Source organism: Micropterus salmoides, unplaced genomic scaffold (genome assembly GCF_014851395.1).
Source record: "Micropterus salmoides isolate LMB-PRFRI ecotype aquatic unplaced genomic scaffold, ASM1485139v1 Ms_hic_scaffold_20, whole genome shotgun sequence".
NCBI classification, from domain to species: domain Eukaryota; kingdom Metazoa; phylum Chordata; class Actinopteri; order Centrarchiformes; family Centrarchidae; genus Micropterus; species Micropterus salmoides.
In genome coordinates, this window is record NW_024041151.1 from 22763386 (window position 1) to 22780777 (window position 17392).

Below are 17392 nucleotides of genomic sequence, written 5' to 3' on the forward strand. Positions count from 1 at the left end.
TGCTACGTCTGTTGAAACCTCTGTCCTGGGCCCATAATTTGGAAGAAACTCCCCAAAACAGTGGGGTTTCCTCTCTCTCCACCGACACGATTAATGCCTCTGGACTCTCTAAAGCTAACATCTGCTTGTCTTTTCTGTTATAGCAATCTAGCGCCAGTGACATGAAGTGAGACAGCCGTTTCAAGGCATGACAGGACGAGTGCTGATTGAAGAATCGAGTTTCCAGCTCTAGTCAGGATTTCTTAAGGTATGAGGTCTGAGAGGAGATAGTCTTTGAAACTTAAGATAGGACAAGCATTTAGAATTTACTGTAATGAGGTACCAGGTTAACAGGGTATATTATATAATACAATAAAATAATATACCAAACTAAACAAAACAATACATTGGTAGACAATTGGGTACCTGTTATTGTTAATAGTGTGATGATGCAGTTGGTACATGACTTCACCTGCTTGCATCACTAGCACATTCACAGTGAAGAATATCCTCTCAGGGTTGATTCCTAAATAGCACCGTAGCCTCTGCATGCACTCCGTCCTGACTGGCTGCAGGGGTGTTAATTAGTTTAAAATAATCCAAAATCTTCAGTGCTGCAGTCTTAATACCAAAGAATAGAAACACATCACTGAGATGTAAGAATTCTGCTGAGTCATGAGTGGCTTCTGCTGCGACTCATTTCACTGATAAATGGCTGCGAGTGAAGCTTATGGTGGGCAATTTAATTGACTGAGCATGAATTCCAAGTCTTCAAATGATCACCACATCACCGCTTCTCTGACAGTCATGTCCATCTCCATTGCCTGGAATGCATTAGGATCTGAACAGTATAAAACTGATTCAACATCCCTGGTCACAACACGACTAAAGTAGCGTCACTATGAGATAAGCCTATCTTGGATCAGCACTGCTATTTTAAGAGAATTTGTGTGACAAGCAATGGCAAAAAAGAATAGGAAAAAGAAAAGCTACCCCGGAAGAAATGGGTCAAAATTGCAAAATTGGTAAGACCTTTGAAATCAACAGTTTAACAAAAAACGTGGCGTGACGTGGTTGACATTGTTCATAATAGACTGTTAATGCACCCAAGGCTCTAGCAATTTCCTTTTGATGTACAGTACACGATAGCGTTGTTTAAATATAACGTATACACACACACACACACACACACACACACTACAGATAACCTCAGTGGGGAGGATTATGAATTTTATTGGAATAAAAACACAATTTTTTCTGACAATGATTCCCACTTTGTGCTTGGGGCTGTGCTTGACTTAGCGCTTCCAATCATTTTTCATGTGCAAGAGGCTTTTCGGAGGCTTTATGTTCAAAAGACAGGCATAAGGGATTCTCACGGGGCTGTGACACTCCCATTAGGAATACGATTCCCACAGTACAGCACACACATTAACTTAGAAACACACACCAGCTCTGTAGTCCCCGCCTGCAGCAGCATAGACAGATTGTGCTTACATTGTACCCCAAGATGTTCTTGCAGTGTGAACTTCTAAACTGGATTTAGCGTCACGGCTTCTCAAGGTAGAAAACCCGACATGTAGTAATTTAGTGGTCGAGTCTTTCTCATTTGAAATGCAAATGCCTCTACTTGCTTGCTTTCTGCTTGCCTAAATTAACATGGATTTAGACGGTTGTGGCACTGTGCCGTTTTGGAGCAGTGATGCAATATGTAAAGTTGGTTTTAAATGGGTTTTCAAGGACATAATGGACTATACTCTAGACTTACTTCATGTTCCTTGACTCCGAGCAATCCTCCTAATCTCATTAGACAAAAACCTACATGCGAGGCGTAGGGAGTCGTTTTTATATTTAAGGAAGAGAACACCTGTGGCACACATGGAAGCAGATTGTGTTTAGGAGGAATACATTATCAGTGGGTGTGTGAGCTGGCTGGCATCAATCATGGCCAATCAAATCATATCCTCTTATTCCCTTTAAAAGCAGTGCACTCTCCGCTATGAGGCACTGACAGTTTTATTATGGAGAGTGGAGGCCGCCTTTTTCTAAGAGGAAGAGAAGGCAGTCTGGACTGGATATTCATGTCTTGGAGGTGAAGAGTTGGAATATATATCTAATACCCTAAATATGTGGCACTGTAAATATGCTTCCAAGTGCAGATGATGTGTATGTTTAGGGATGAGGATTGTTAATTTTTATTGATACTGATACCCTTGAGACTGCTTAACGATCCGATTCTTTATCGATACCACTATCGATACTTTACTATTATTTATGGTTATTTGGTAAGACCAGACCCAACGGACATGAGGTAGGCCTCTAGAGCAGCAACATTAATTTTACAACAGCAAAGTAACTCAATAACTTTATCTGACATCACAAGTAGTGAGTGACGTTTAGAAAGAACATCAGTCTGTATCAGTCCCTCCCCCTCTCTCGCTGGCTGCAGGTAACGTTACCAGGTAGAAGGAGGAGCGGCTGGTTTGTCTCAGCCAGCAGCTGAGTTTTTAAGACTACAGACCAGTCTGTGCTCCAGACAGACAGCTTTCTATCTAGCTTGTTTTTAACATTTGGCTAATGCCAAGCTAGCGTTAGCTGTGCTTGTATAAAACATACAGGATGAGATACTGAGGACAGAGATGATTAAATTAACCTTTTCTACATGTTTAACGTTACCTTACAGACAGGTGTATTGATAAAGTATTGTCTTTTTACTTGCGAAGGTTTATCGCACGTACTTACAGTAACGAGCGTAGCTGTCATCAACTAACGTTACAGTAGTTGGAGCTAACTTAACCCTCACCATATTACACCGCGACGACGCAGCCTCTCACTCTGCTGCCGGTGTGTGTGTGTGTGTGTGTGTGTGTGTGTGTGAGAGCCGACAGCAAGCAGAGACTGCACCCTGATGATTTTCTTATCGATTACATGCTCAAGACATAACATTACATCATAGCCTGCAAGTCTTGATAGCAGTATTGATAAGCTTGAACCTTATTGATTTTCGGGTTTTGAGAAATTTTGGAACTGGGTCCTTTTGGAACTGGGTCTCGATCCCCATCCCTATGTATGTTTAGGTTCAAGTGAGTTAGAAGCCTTTGGCTCAAGTAAATTTTGATTATGTATTATTCATGTAGCCACACAAATTGAATAATTACACCAACCCCTGCTGAGAAATAGCTTCTCATTTGCTGAAACCCTTTCAAAACACCTCAGCCACCTTGGCCTCGTGTCAGTGCCTTTAAACCCCATGAACACGTGGGACGCTGCCAAACAAGTAGCTTTTGAAAAGTGTGGCATGACTAAACCATTGGAGATTTCATTTCACAGAAACTATTTATTGTACTGGAGTATAAATAGCCTTTTGCAGTTTGAATGTGAAGTGTAATGGATTTGGTTTTTTTTGTTTCCTTTTTTTTTTTACATATTGTATCTGCTGCTTGTTGCCTTTTTAAGTAACAAAAACGTATAGCCTGCCTAGTCCTTGGCCCACTTAGTGAAAAAGGAAATAAAAAAGCATGACGGAAGCAGACAGACATCATTCTTATCGCTGTCTCGGAGGTGAATGGACAGTGGATGGAGATTACACCACCTTTTGTCTGCTATAGATTTTACAGATAAAAGCAAAAGGCAAGAACAATTTTCCCGTCCACATTTGAACAAATGCCCTCTCTGTTGAGTGTTGCAAAGACTTAAACATATAGGGTTTTTCTATGGTAATGGTGCAATCTCTTTTTCCTCCCGCTATATATAGAACCTGAGCAATCTGCTGTTTCTTTGGAGGAAAGCTGTGATAGTGAAGGGTCTAAATTGTGAAAGCTCCCTCTCTTGGAAAGCTGTTTTATTATAGTTATTTTGACTTATTGAGCTTGAGCTTTTTGTACTTTTCGCACAATAGCAGTCATAAGGGCTCTTGGGATTGATTATCAGTTGGATCAAGAGAAGAAAGTTAGTCAATAACAAAATAGGACATGAAAATGTGCAAATTCAATGACAGCAGTCTTGCTATCAAATAAAATTTACATTATGTTACATTTAGGTAGCCTGTGAAGTCCAGTCTGCAGACAGATCAAAACAGATCACACTCTGCCCCTGGAGAAAAAATAAATGTGGCACTGACTTTAACCTCAAAGAAAATACTCACATCTTTCCTCATTTCTCAAAATCATTTATCTAACAAATCCTCTGTCCCTTTACAAAAGCAATGATATTTCATTTTGAAATTTGTTATAGATTATTATATTGCCACACGTGCACTTCAAAGAAATTCCAGTCATTAAAAATGCAAGGAGCGGAGGAGGCGAGCGGCCATCAGCAGGACGAAATGAGGCAATCAGGTTTTCGTTTCACACATGCGACGGGACACAGGTAGACAGGCGAGCAGAGAAAAAAGTGAAAAACTAATCAGGGGAGAGATGGTTGGTCTCAAGCAAGGTAGGCTTGTTACATTGTATTGTATTGATTTTTGTGGTGCATGTAGTGAAATTTCAGTGCTGGAAATTACGTTTTTACTGTAATAACTTAGACTTTGTAGGACGTACCTTTTTAGAATGAAGTTTTTACTGGACTCTAACTGACATGTGTGCATTGTTGCTTGTACAAATAATGTTTGGCAAATTGAGCTTTTAAATTGCCATGCACAGAGTTTTACTGGATAGGAGTGAAACATATTGAGAGTTTATTGATCATCAGAAACACATGGAGGGAGATTCGGGGCTTGAGACAGAGCACACACCTTCTGCACACCTATTTCTGTGAGATGGTGTGTTTATGTAAGTTTGCATTGTATATGGACTTGGACCCTCTGACTAACTAAGCAAAAGTCATCTGATTTTGTCTTTAAATAGGTGTTTGCACTTGAGTGAATTTAGACCTCAGTTAATCATGGGGCTGTACATTAAATGGGACTGCTCCCATTACAACATCTCACTGGGATGATTAAATTGAGGGAACCATTACATGCAGTGTTATTGTGACGGCTTGCCTTAGCTCTGACAATGTGAAGTATAGGCCAATGAAAATGCAACAGAAGTCACTTCACCAGGCAAAGAAAAACCAACATGAAGTAAAAGGAGTCAGGCCACCACAAGCCTCCAGAACAGCTTCAGAGCTTCTTGCCAAGTCTGTGGAAGTCTATATATATATAATCATGTAATCTCATTGAGTTCAAGACCTCTTTTGCAAGAGAGACCTGAGGATAGCAGATAAAGGAATAACAAACATAGCCATATCTTTTGTGATTGCACTGAAGAGTAAACGTCAGTCTCACAAAGTAAGAGCAAACTCAACAAACTGACAAATTATTACAGCTGCAAATGTTTCTATAAGCTTAAAAAAAACAGAAGCAATCACTTTTTAGACATTTTTTCCTCTTGCCTTATCTACAAAGCATTTATCAGATAAAAATGATTAAATGTGAGGGCGTCTTTTTTAAAATCCTGAGTATTTGGATGAAACTATGTGTTACTTTTTATTCACCAATACCAATGTTACAGCACTGAAGAAGCTTTAATTCAAAGGGATGTTGACCCCTACATAAAGGAGGCTCCAAATCTATCCAATTTACATATTGGACCTAAATGGCTGCATACATCAAAGGGTTTCTATTACAGAGAGATGGATGAAGTGGCCAGGGGCAACAAGCTGTGAGAGGCTGCATGAGGATGAGAGTGAGTGAAATATACATATACAATGTATATAAAAGGAGCACAGAGAAAAACAAACTGGGGATAAAAGAGATATGAAGAAAGGGAAAGATGGAGAAACACTGAAAAAATACATTGAGCAATAGACTTGGGCTGAGCAGCACAAGAAGGCAGACAGGCAAAGAAAGAAGAGGGAGACAGAGAGAGATATGAGAGGAGTCAGGACACCAGATGGTCTAATGACCACAGGAAATATTACAGCTGGCAACCGCACACCAACATAATGATACCAGTCATTTAAGATCATTGAGAGGGGGCAACTTGTGTATGTGTGTGTGGCACATTTAACTGTACTTACATGTTCAATCCTCCTAATTGTTGTTTAATTACCAAAAAGCAAAGTCTGGAGACATTTTACACATCGTGTGATAAAAAAGCTGTTTGTTTGGGTTTGGGCAAGCCTTTGTACACAAGTTTGTGGGTTGGTTAAATGTTGGAGATGGATGTGAAAGTACATCAAGATTCCTCCGGGCTGTTTTGGTCCATCATCTCAAGAGTTTTAAACAGCCTATTAATTAATCCCCACAAATCTTTCTTGTCCTGTTCAATTTAGTTTAACGTTGACCTGGAAATTTGTTCCACTCACCAATAGCAAGCCATCTTAACAGTGCTGACCTTTGAGTGAACCAGGGAGTTCAAGATGGAGGAAGTTGTCTTAGCTTATTAGCTGTGTTGCACCTTCCACTTATATTTAACCCTGTCTGTATATACTGTGTGTGTAAACTGCTCCACAGAGGAATGGTTTGCAGATAATTATGAGAGAAGCTCATTAGATACCAAGCTAAGAAGCTTGTTGACTGACAGCTCGAATCAGTTAGCGAGCTTGTTTGCTCATGGAGCTTTTCCCCCTCCTCACTGAATGTCTATAATTAATGAAATGATGTATGATCCAGAGAACGGTAAAGTAAACAGTAAGTAAATGGCCCAGTGCAGAGGAAATCACTTGGGGAATTATTTTGAGTTACTAGCATGTTCCCAGCTGTTTAATATGTTAGCAGTTAGCTAAACAGCACCAATGCTTCACCAACTAGCCCTGCGAGTAGTCAATTTGTCAGGAGGAGATGTTTACATGTGCAGGATAAAGTTGATGAGCAGCGCATGACATAAAAGTACACAAATGTGTTGTTTTTGATAAGTTACGGTCTGGTGATACATCCCCTCAAGGTAGCGCAAGTGCACTGTTACGGTTACCTCAGGTAAAATCCAAATCATAACTGATGAAATTTAACGTAAACCTCCAATTATAGCTAATAACTAATTGCAAACCATATGTGTTGTGAACACATATTAAGACTATAAATGTAAACAAATCAAGAAAAGAAAATCACATTTTCTTTTCTGCTCTTTCTTAGTCTTACTGCTGTCTGTTGTAATTCCTGGACAATATAGACAGTAAATGAACTGCATTCATGTATACTGTAAGGTGTGTGTTGCTTCTCTTCATCCTCTCTTTCTTGCCTCTCTGTCTTTTCCTCCCTTCTTCATTCCCTCCTGTCTCTCTTATCTCTCTCTCATGGGTCTAAATGAAATATTCTGACCAGGCTCCTACAGTGAACACATAATTAGAAACCAGTGAACCGTGACTCCAACATGGGGGCTTTTCTCCCTATCTGTTTGGGGAAGGGGGGGTTGAAGAGGAGGATGGGAGGTGGGGTGACCTGTAAAACATCTTCATGGTCAGAATAGTACAACGGCCTGAAATGGTGGTGGATAAATGGATAGATAAGAGGAGAAAGAGAGGGGGGGGAGAGAGAGAGAGAGCGGGATGATGAGGCAGAATGGATAAATGGATTGATAGATGGGGCATGGGGGAGAAGGGAGAGGAGGATGGGAGGCGTTGACAGTGAGATGGAAACAGAGAGTTATGGCTTGTCTCCATTAGCTCTGTTTTCCACTGCCAGGGCTAACACTGGTACACAGTTCATCGTTTGGTTTTCATCTTCATTAATTAGCCAGCCAGGACTAGTAAGAATACAGTTGAATAAAAATTACACTAGCAGAAAACATTAACAAACTAGTGGAAACATTAACAGTATAATGCCTTCATTTTTTGTGTGTTACAACATGGTGCCAGTTGAGGCCAGCTCCGGCCATTATCCAGGCTCCTTTGGCCTGGTGGTTTTGAGCCTGATGCGCAGAAGTATCACCTACCAGTGATGGAGACTGAGTATAACGGATACCATATAAAGGAAACCCACACCACTAATACACTATATAAGAAATAAGCAACACCATGAATGTAACGTTAACAGTAAACATTAACAGCTAACTCGCTAGCTAACATTTGCTAACAAGGGATATGTGATATCACAAACAGCTAAAGACTTTACAGTGTAGGTATAACTACACATGCGTTTTTTAATGTAAAGTGTTAGCTAACTTTGAACGTACATAGAGTTTATAACTAATCTGGCAAGTTGCTAATTTTTCATTGCGATGCCACGAATGGAGTTCTTATATGGTATTTTTCCTCCTGACAAATTTGTGTTTAAATCATTTAAATAAACAAAACAAACCTCACTGTCAAAACACCATTTTCTCACCCTCTACGCATATATCTCTCCAGCACCAAAAGGGAAGCAGAAAACCAGGTGGGTACTTTGCTAACGTCCAAAAAAACCTCCTAAAATATGATCACACACATGATAGACGGTAAATTAACTGTGTTATGAGTGAGCATGTGTCTGATTCACCAACCAGCACTTTTTTTTTTGAGAAACCGTAATTAATACATTTTTGAAGAGATTCCTTTAATTCCCATGGTCTTCTCCTACTAAATTAGTGCAGTTGACCAACTGAAGCTGGTAGCGAATTGATCATTTTTGTGACGGCTCCTATGATTTCATGCTCAAATGCTTAATAGTTGCATGGATGTTGTTCACAATGACTCCCAACTGTTGATTGCAGACTGTTTTGAAGCCACAGTGGCTTTGCCCTAAAAATGACTCAATTCTAATTGTTACAAAGTTATTAACAATATTTAGATTATAATGATTTAAAACAGAATAGCACAAAAACCAGAGAAGATTTGGCGTTTGAGCTTGAGAAAAAAATGATTAATTGATAAAAAGAACAGTCTATTGGCTAATTAAACATGTCATTCTTTCAGCCCTACGTCTGAAGTCATGTATGTATAATGTTTATACACTTATTTCTTAATTTATTAGTTGATTATTTTTCTGATTAATTACTTACTCAAGACTCTACAGTGCGACCATTTTTCTCACATATGCCCCTAAAAATTGATACGTGCAAACCGGAAAAACGATTTACAAGCACAATATGCGAGTGACTACCATAACTACAACCTACAATAATCCCCTCCATCCTGCCTGCAGCGCTGCGCTACGCCTTAAATCATTCAAAACATCAAGGATGAGACGCATTGCTGGTGTCAATCAAATGAGAGTTGTTGAAACTCTGGTAGGAAAAAAGCCAGCTAGCACCAAGAGATCCCGGTGGGCGGGTCGCTCGGTGGCCGCTTGAGCAGCTCGTTACAAAACAAAGACAGAGATGTCAGCAGCTGGAGCGGTGAGACAGAAGACGGTAGGGAGTAGATCAGAAAGTTGTGGGTTTAGCTAGCTGGCTATAAGCTATATCAGGTGCCTTCTGTTGAAACGTGTTCAACTTTTCATAAACTGATAAACTTTTCGTCAAGTGACCAATCACAGCCAGGATTGGGTGAGACATTAAAAAAGTTTGACATGCTACAGTAAACTTTCAAATGTTGAACTCCTCCTGCATGAATGGTTGTAATTATTGATGAGATTGCAGCATTAAGAAATTAAGAAAATTAACAAATTAAGAAAGTCAGCCATTTTTTTGCACAAGTATTTAATGACTGAAAACATGAAACTGCTCTTTTTTAATTTTATACTAGTGGTTGGCTGTATAGTATACTATAACATAAAATGACAATAGCCTGCACATAGTTAAATTAAATAATTTATATTAACATACTAAAGTTATACTATTAGATTAAAATAGAACTTTTTATCTAAATTTATAATATTACACTAATACACTCATTAAAACTAGTTTCTCCTTCAATGGTTTCATACCAGAGTTGAACACAAGGAGAAGGAGCAAACACATAGTATAAATATGCTTTGTGTTTCCCATACGTTCATTTACTTACAATATCAAGGCTGACCGCCACAGATTGATTTTCGATATTTTTTACTAGGCCTATTTAAAATTGTATTTGATTGCACAGCACTGTAGCGTCTTTGCGCAGCACATCCTCTCGCTCGTCCCTTTCTCTCTCTCGCTCTCTCCCTCTCCCTCATGAACACAGCTGCACGCTGTTAATGTCAGAGTCCCAGCTTAAAAAAGTTATTAGCAAGCATGCAAGGAGCCTAGCTAATAAGGAGAGCTAAGTTAATGTTAGAAAACAAACACCTGGGTTTTTGATGCTAGCACGCTGTATATAGCTGGTAGTCAATATCGACTGCACGCGACCCCCACCCCCCAATTTGTGTTCTCCTAAATGAAAACATTTAGGAGCATGTGCTCCTTGGGAAAAAGGTTAGAGTAGATCCCTGTTACTGCATAAAATGTTAGAAAATAATGGTCCAAAAAGTCCAAACAGCTAAAAAAAAAATCTAGTGATATTCAGTGTACAAACATAGCTGTAACGCGATTCCCTGTTGTCATTTTCACCTTATATACGTCCTTTTACTGCTCTTTGTGATGTCACAGTGTAACTCTCTCCTGACGTAGTACGTGTAGGACACTGATATGTGGCCATGGCGTGACTTTTACCTGACTTTCCCCCTATATAGCTTTATTATGTTGTCATGGTGTGACTAGGTAGTTATAGTTTGGGCTGACAGCTTATAGCTGTATTAGAAAAGGACAGAGGAGCCTTTGGGACAGTTTTCATCACCGGTGTCCTTGGAACACGCAGACATTCACACATTGTCACACATGATGCTACACACACACGAACGACACTCACGCACTCTCACAGACACACGAGGACATATACACAGTTATAATCTCACTCACACACACACACACACACACACACACACACACACACACACGTGACATACCCCACGTGCACCCTATTTTTATGAGCCCTCCCTCTCTGCTATAGCAGGAAATGAATGTCCAGCAGCTAAAGCTGTTAATTAACATTTATGGCTGTAGATGACCGGTGAATCGTTAGACTGGCTCTCACAGCCTTCACGTCAAAGCAACCAGGTTATAAAAATCCAATCTCTGTCCCTGACACCCTGCCAAAGTAATGATGGTAGATCATGATGTTGATTTATTTTATAACATGGATCTAAATAGCAACGATCCCCTTAAGGGTTACAGTATTCGTATGTCCCCATGGTCAGTGTGTGCCTGTGGTATGTTTGTAAAGGCGTGTGAAGACACTGGGTGTAAGGAAATATGATTTTATATGGGTCTATTTGTGCGTGCAGTAGTTACGCACATCTTTATAGTTTTGTCCATCAAAATTCAAGTCTTCACAACCATTTATTTCTCTCTAGCTGGTTTCTCTAATGTTACCTACCCTAGCTTTAACAGCACTTTGAAAATCACCTCTTCACAGTAACCAGTGTCCAAAGCTGTAGCTGGTCATAAAACTGCGGCAGGACAAAATTGAATACTTGATGTTTCTTTCCTCTTTTGCCTCTGATTTATATAATTTGCTTACTTTGCAGCACAAAATCATAAAGTTTGTTCAATTTAGTTGAATTTTGTAGTTTGCCTGTGTCTCAGTTATGTCCATACGCTTTCTTTTAAAAACAGTACATAATAGTGACTACCTCAAAACTGTCACACATTACAAAAAGCCTAAATTCCGTCACCAGCTTTCTTTCTTTTATCCCACAATGGTTTGTACAGCTCTGCCTGCCTCCCAGTACTGCAACATTATTTACATACAAGCCACTATGAGAGACAGTGTATAACCTGGGCCAAGACTTTGCAGTAGGTAGCAAACAAAACCAACACATCGATTGATGTCCACTGACATGACATCTTTCACATACCTAGAGACACAGAGAAACCGCCGTTTGCACACATGCAGTGCAAGAATACATACTCACATGAATGCATAAACAAGTATCATTTTAACCAACCTAGTATACAAACCAAGCTTTAAAGAGAAGTATAATTCCTGTCCCTTATCACAAGTACAGTATACACACAAAACCACATACAGATTTAAGCACAAAATACACATGCACAGACATATGAATTAGTTCCAGTCATAGCCCCAAACCAGTCTGTCAATCCCCCAGTACTGTTTTTGTCCATGTCTGCTTTCCACTGGTCAAAGGAAACGGTACATGTGTGAGCGGCATGTGTGTCAGTTTACATGTATGTGTGTGTTAGCCGTCTGACGGCCACAGATAAGGCGGCAGTTATCTTATCGTGCTGAGCCAACCTGCCATAAACCCTCACAAACCTCAGGTGTCACAGCGCGCCGGCTTTTCCCCAAGCGTCCCCTCATTTTCATGTCAATTTCCCATCATTTTCCCTCAGCCTCTGCCCTCCCTCCCTGTCTCTACCCCTCGATTTGCCCCATCCCTCCTTTTGATAGCCAGTTTAGTCCCTTTTTAGTCCTATTTTGATCCTCAGTTCTCCCTTCATCCCTCCCTTTTTTCTCCCTTGCGTGCTTTTGATCTTTCTTGATATCCATCCACTTGGCCTTGCAATCAATCTCTCTCTTTGGCCAACTTTGACAGCGTTTGCTATCCTGCTTTTTCCCTTCTTGCCTGCATCTGACTTTTTTTCTCTATCGCTTGTTTTCTCCTTATCACTGACCTACGTAGTCCAGACGAGGTGACAATTCACTTCGCCAGACCACCTCACTCATTCTCAATGTGTTTCTCACATCCTCTCTTCCACTTTGTAATCCTTTCTCACCACACCTTTATCTAGTTACTTAGTCACAGAACAGCAGAGATGTCTTTTTATCAGCCTGCCAGTCATCTTGCATGTCAGCCTTTAGTCACTCTTTAGCCTGCCAAGCTGTTCAGCCCTTTAGCATTGTAAGACTATCTTAAGTCACAAGAACTTACTAATTGGTAGGTTTCATAGTCTTGAAATAGTTCATTAACAATCCACTGAGGCAGGCAGCTGAAAGTTAGACCTCTGATAATGACTGCAACAAGCAACACTGTATTTCATTTCATTTGGGTGTTGCTGTACAGCTCTCACCAGCTAACTTTTAAGAAAAAAGTTCTTGATCTGAAATTAGAATGATGCAACTTGTCCTCAATCTCAATATCTCAATCTGTCTCACCTCAATAACAAATTGTTGAGAAGAAATTTGAGGTTTACAGTAGGGATGCACCAATCTGACATTTTGATATCAGTGTGAAATTCTTATTATTATTGAGCTGTATTCCTCACTTTGATGAAGAGACTAATTACATCCGGTTTGACTTAAGCATTGCTTCCTAATTTTGTAAACAAAAGGCTTGTAGTTCTTTCTGCAAAATGTTCTGGTCTCCCAGCGTGTTGTATGCGCATAATCGAATTGAATTGATCAGCATTGGATCAGTGCATCACTAGTTTAAAGATTAATTGCAATAATGTAGGTTGTTGTAGCAAATGTCTTGTTACCTTTGCCAGACCGCAATGAACACAGTGAAATGTTTTGGCTGGCTTTGCAAAACTATGTTCCTCACTGTTTGTCCTTAGGTTTTTATCTTTAGATCCATTTTTCATTTGTATTTTACATGTACAATATAATTTAACTGTGAATTGCAAGGTGAATATAAAATGCTTCTTCAAATGAAACTTTTATGGTGTTTAGTTCCTGGCATTCAGATCAACATTTGTCATTCTTTGTCAATTGGCCAGTCTCCCACCTTGCTCCATCTCCCACACTCAAGACATAACAGCATTTAGCCCCTTCCAAGCCCTCCCAGTACCACTCCCTTCCCCCTCTGTCTTCATCTCCCACCAAGTATGACCATCTTTGTCAAACTGTCAGCCACACTCGCTCTTTCATCTATTAAATAAAGCCTATCAATTCATTTTACCTTATATCACTCCTCCCGTCACTCCCTCTGCCCTTGCATTCCCATCTCATACCAAGTCAGACAGTTGTTATCAATCTGCCAGAGGAGAGAACACTAACAAAATGTTCTTATTTTCCCTGCCTCTTTTTTCCCTCTCCATTCATGCCTCCCCTCTAGTTTGACTGCATTTACATCTCGTGTTGCCGAGGTGGATGGATGCAATGATGAGAGCAGTCAGTATCTCATTGAACATCCCCCCGGGGTCTCACTCTCCTCTCTTTGTCCTTCTGACTGGCTTGAGGGTTCATTATTTCTCTCTCTTTGCCATTCTGTGTTTGTCACCCTCTTGGCTTTTTAAGATGAAACCTTTTTTTATATCAATTTTGACATGTTTGACATGACAACTAGTTTTCTCCATATGATTTGCAGGAAGGAATAGCTTTCTGACTAATTTCAAAAATGCAGCTAATGTAGAAATCCCTTATCCCTTACCAGTATATATCAGGCCATTGCAAAAGTAATACAGCATGTGAAAGAACAGTTATCAGGACAACTCAATAATAAGCTTCAGAGTCTGTTGCAGGGTCAAATGTAAAATATTTCCCAGTAACAAGCAATGACAGCTTCCTAGACATTTACATTTTCCCCTGACTTTCTAAGCATAAGAATAGCTTCCTGATTCTACTTCTGATCTGAAGGCTGGCATGAAATGAACTCTTTTCAGAGTCAGGGATGATGTTTGGTTGGTATATTTTAAGTTAAGTGTTGCTTTACACACACATTTTATGGTGACTTCTTCCTGTGAATTCCTCGTGGGGATCAAATACTGGTGGTTTACGTAAGCCTTCAGTGACATCTTGACTTGTTTTCTTATAAAATAACCCCAGAATCAACCCAACATTGAGTTTTAAGAACTGACATCAAAATTCACCTCTCCCTGGCATATTATTTTCGAATTTTGCCCTGTAGGATTTAAACACTGTTTCTACTCAAATTTGAATTGTGAACAAAGGTGCATTTTGGGAATTATGAATAAATAATGAGTAATAGCCTACAGTCATCTTTTCTGTGTGAAATTAAAGGTTCTTCTAATTACATGATTGCCTTGTATGAAGTTAAATGTCAGTCTTTTCCAATGTGGAACACAGCTGTCGATTCTTTCGCTGTCATGGAGCTTGATATCTACAGTGTGCATGAATAAGTAGACTGTATAAGTTTGTGTATTTTGTGTGAGACGGACAGGTGATGGGGAAAGGCCTTGAGCAATTTTTGACCCTTCCTCGGGTCATTCTAGGGCAAGTATCTGTAAATCCTGTAACCACTAGGAAAATTAATGCAGCTCTTTGTAGCTATAAATCTATACACTTGAGGTCCACAGCAGGAAACTGAGCTGCGCTGAGTACACTGAGATGACTGAAAAAGGGGAAACATTTATGCATCTTTATCATCCCGAACATGTGCAGGAAAACATACAATACATTAGATAATACCAAAACAAAAGGATAACATTGACATCAGCTGTAGATAGTTTGTCAGTTTAATCTACAATAATACATTTCTCAGTATTTTTTTAAAAGCAACTGGATAGCACACACATTAAGCTAGGACGTAAGTTTTGAACTATGAATGGGTTGGTTCTGATGAATCACCCCTCCCGCAGCACGTATGGTCGTCAATAACTAGGATCTCTGTTTTTGCTGGAGGGATGCCATGTCAGGACACAGGTAACCAGACAAGACAGAATCTAAGGTAGCTGTAAAGATCTCAACTCACAAAAATAGATGAATCATCATTTAGTGATTAGATGGTAAAATGAAAAGCTTTTTGCGGGGAAGAACAGCTCGGCCTATAAGATACATGTAATTAGGTTTTCACACGTCTCTCTCACCCACACTAACATGTCTGATAATGTGGTGTATAACATATGTGCATTTGACGCATAACAGTTTAACATAGAACTGTAGCAGCTGGATAGAGGATTAGTGACCTTTAAGGGGAGAGCAGAGGTCAGTGGTTACGTGGAGGCTCAGACCCCTTATCTGGTGTCCAACAAGATGTCTACACTTATCCTATAGAACTTTGCTCTTATATGGATTGGTGCCTTAGTTTGCAGACTCAGACCCTTATATGGTATCCAACAGATACCTAACCTTGTCCTATATAAGCTGTGTTTGATGTACAGAGAGACAGAGTGGTCATCCGGCTGGGTCACTCTCCAAGCTGCTGCAGAGCTTGTAATTGATGCTGAACTCCTTGATGTAATAAACTTTTATGATCAAGAACAGTGTCAAGCGGATTTCTTCTCAACACATCATCGCAGCATTATTGTTCGGACACCACAATAACAAGTTTATATTGAATTAAATTTTATTGTTTACTCGATTATTTGTGATTTGTAACACAGTGTAATTTTTTACCTTTTGTCAGTTGTATAATGTATTTTATTGTATTAGAACAGTTTACTATTTTAGGATGCCTAATAACATCTGGCAAGGGGACTGTAAATAAATAAATAAATCAAAAAAATTATATAGCGCCAAATCATAAGAGAAGAATGTCAGGGCACGTTTCATGTAGAGCAGGTCTAGACCGTTCTGTTTTTTTCTTCTTTTAATTTATATAACATGCCATTATTTACTCAGTGTAATTAGGGGAATATTGTAAGACAAAACCATTATGTCATCACCTTTTGCTGCTCTATAAGAACACTCCCTGAACTGGCCCTGAGTGCTCCCACTGGGTATTGACTATTAATGTAATTCAGTGCACACTGGGCTCACTTGTTATATAAGGCCTTTTTTTTTTTTTTTTTTACAGATGACTATGACTGTGTTTTGTTATTCTTTGTGGCATATAAAGGTGAGAATACAAACACTTGCAGGTATACAGTCTAACCATTCCTACTGTCCTTTCCCCTGTATATTTCAATCTCACAAATAGATTTTTTTGGTTGACTGTTCACATTCTTTTATAAATAATGGCCCATATCAGACTCCAGAGTGAACTGGGCACAGCCTGAAAGTGACCCACATGTGCAAAAGAATAATACGATGTCACATGCAGCACGCTGTCGTACAGGAGTGAACATGGAGGTGGCTGCTACTTCTGTACAGAGGTGTGTTTGGATGCTGAGTCGGAGTCTAGAGCAGAACTGTGAACGTCACAGCTGAATAAATTTCGATCTGATTGTCCAGACTGTGGTCGCATTTCAAAAATTTGGACTTTTATCTGATTTGGACCACATGAAAGTGGCTCAAATCCGAACTGGAAAAGATCAGATTCCATGCGACACGGGCTGTTCACAAAATGACGATGTTCACATATGTGCAAAAAATATCAGATTTGGATCACTTTGGCCTACAGTCTGAACACGGCCTAGATCAGGACTGTCTGACCTCCTGATTAACTATGCTGTACCAGTTGCCCGTGGAGGATTTGCACATATGAAAATGTTACAAATTGTCACTTGAAACTTCTCTCATCTTACCTCTCAGCGTGCTCATTTCCCCCCATTTTAACAACTTAATGAGAGGTGGTTCAGTCATTGCGCAGTTTGTAACACTGTAAGATAGGCAAACCTTCAAATGTATGCAAAGCACATGTGCCCATAAACATAAAAATAACATTATATATTCACTTTATGGTGCATTTACATAAGAAACTAGGCAGTGTCACTTTTTAAAAGCTATATACAAACTGCTTTGCTGACACATGTAC

At 39.6% G+C, this 17392-nt stretch overlaps 1 protein-coding gene across 3 annotated transcripts in view; it reads left to right on the plus strand.

The window, feature by feature from the left end:
* The window catches only part of cntfr (ciliary neurotrophic factor receptor), a 254053-nt gene that overhangs the window by 35501 nt on the left and 201160 nt on the right, over window positions 1-17392 (plus strand). The window contains exon 1 of one of the 3 annotated variants that reach the window (XM_038733845.1): window positions 170-247. The exons of the other annotated variants lie outside the window; for them this stretch is intronic. The gene's annotated coding sequence lies outside the window, so the exon portion shown is untranslated. Of the gene's footprint in view, window positions 1-169; window positions 248-17392 lie in introns of those variants that run through there. 3 annotated transcript variants of the gene reach the window in all.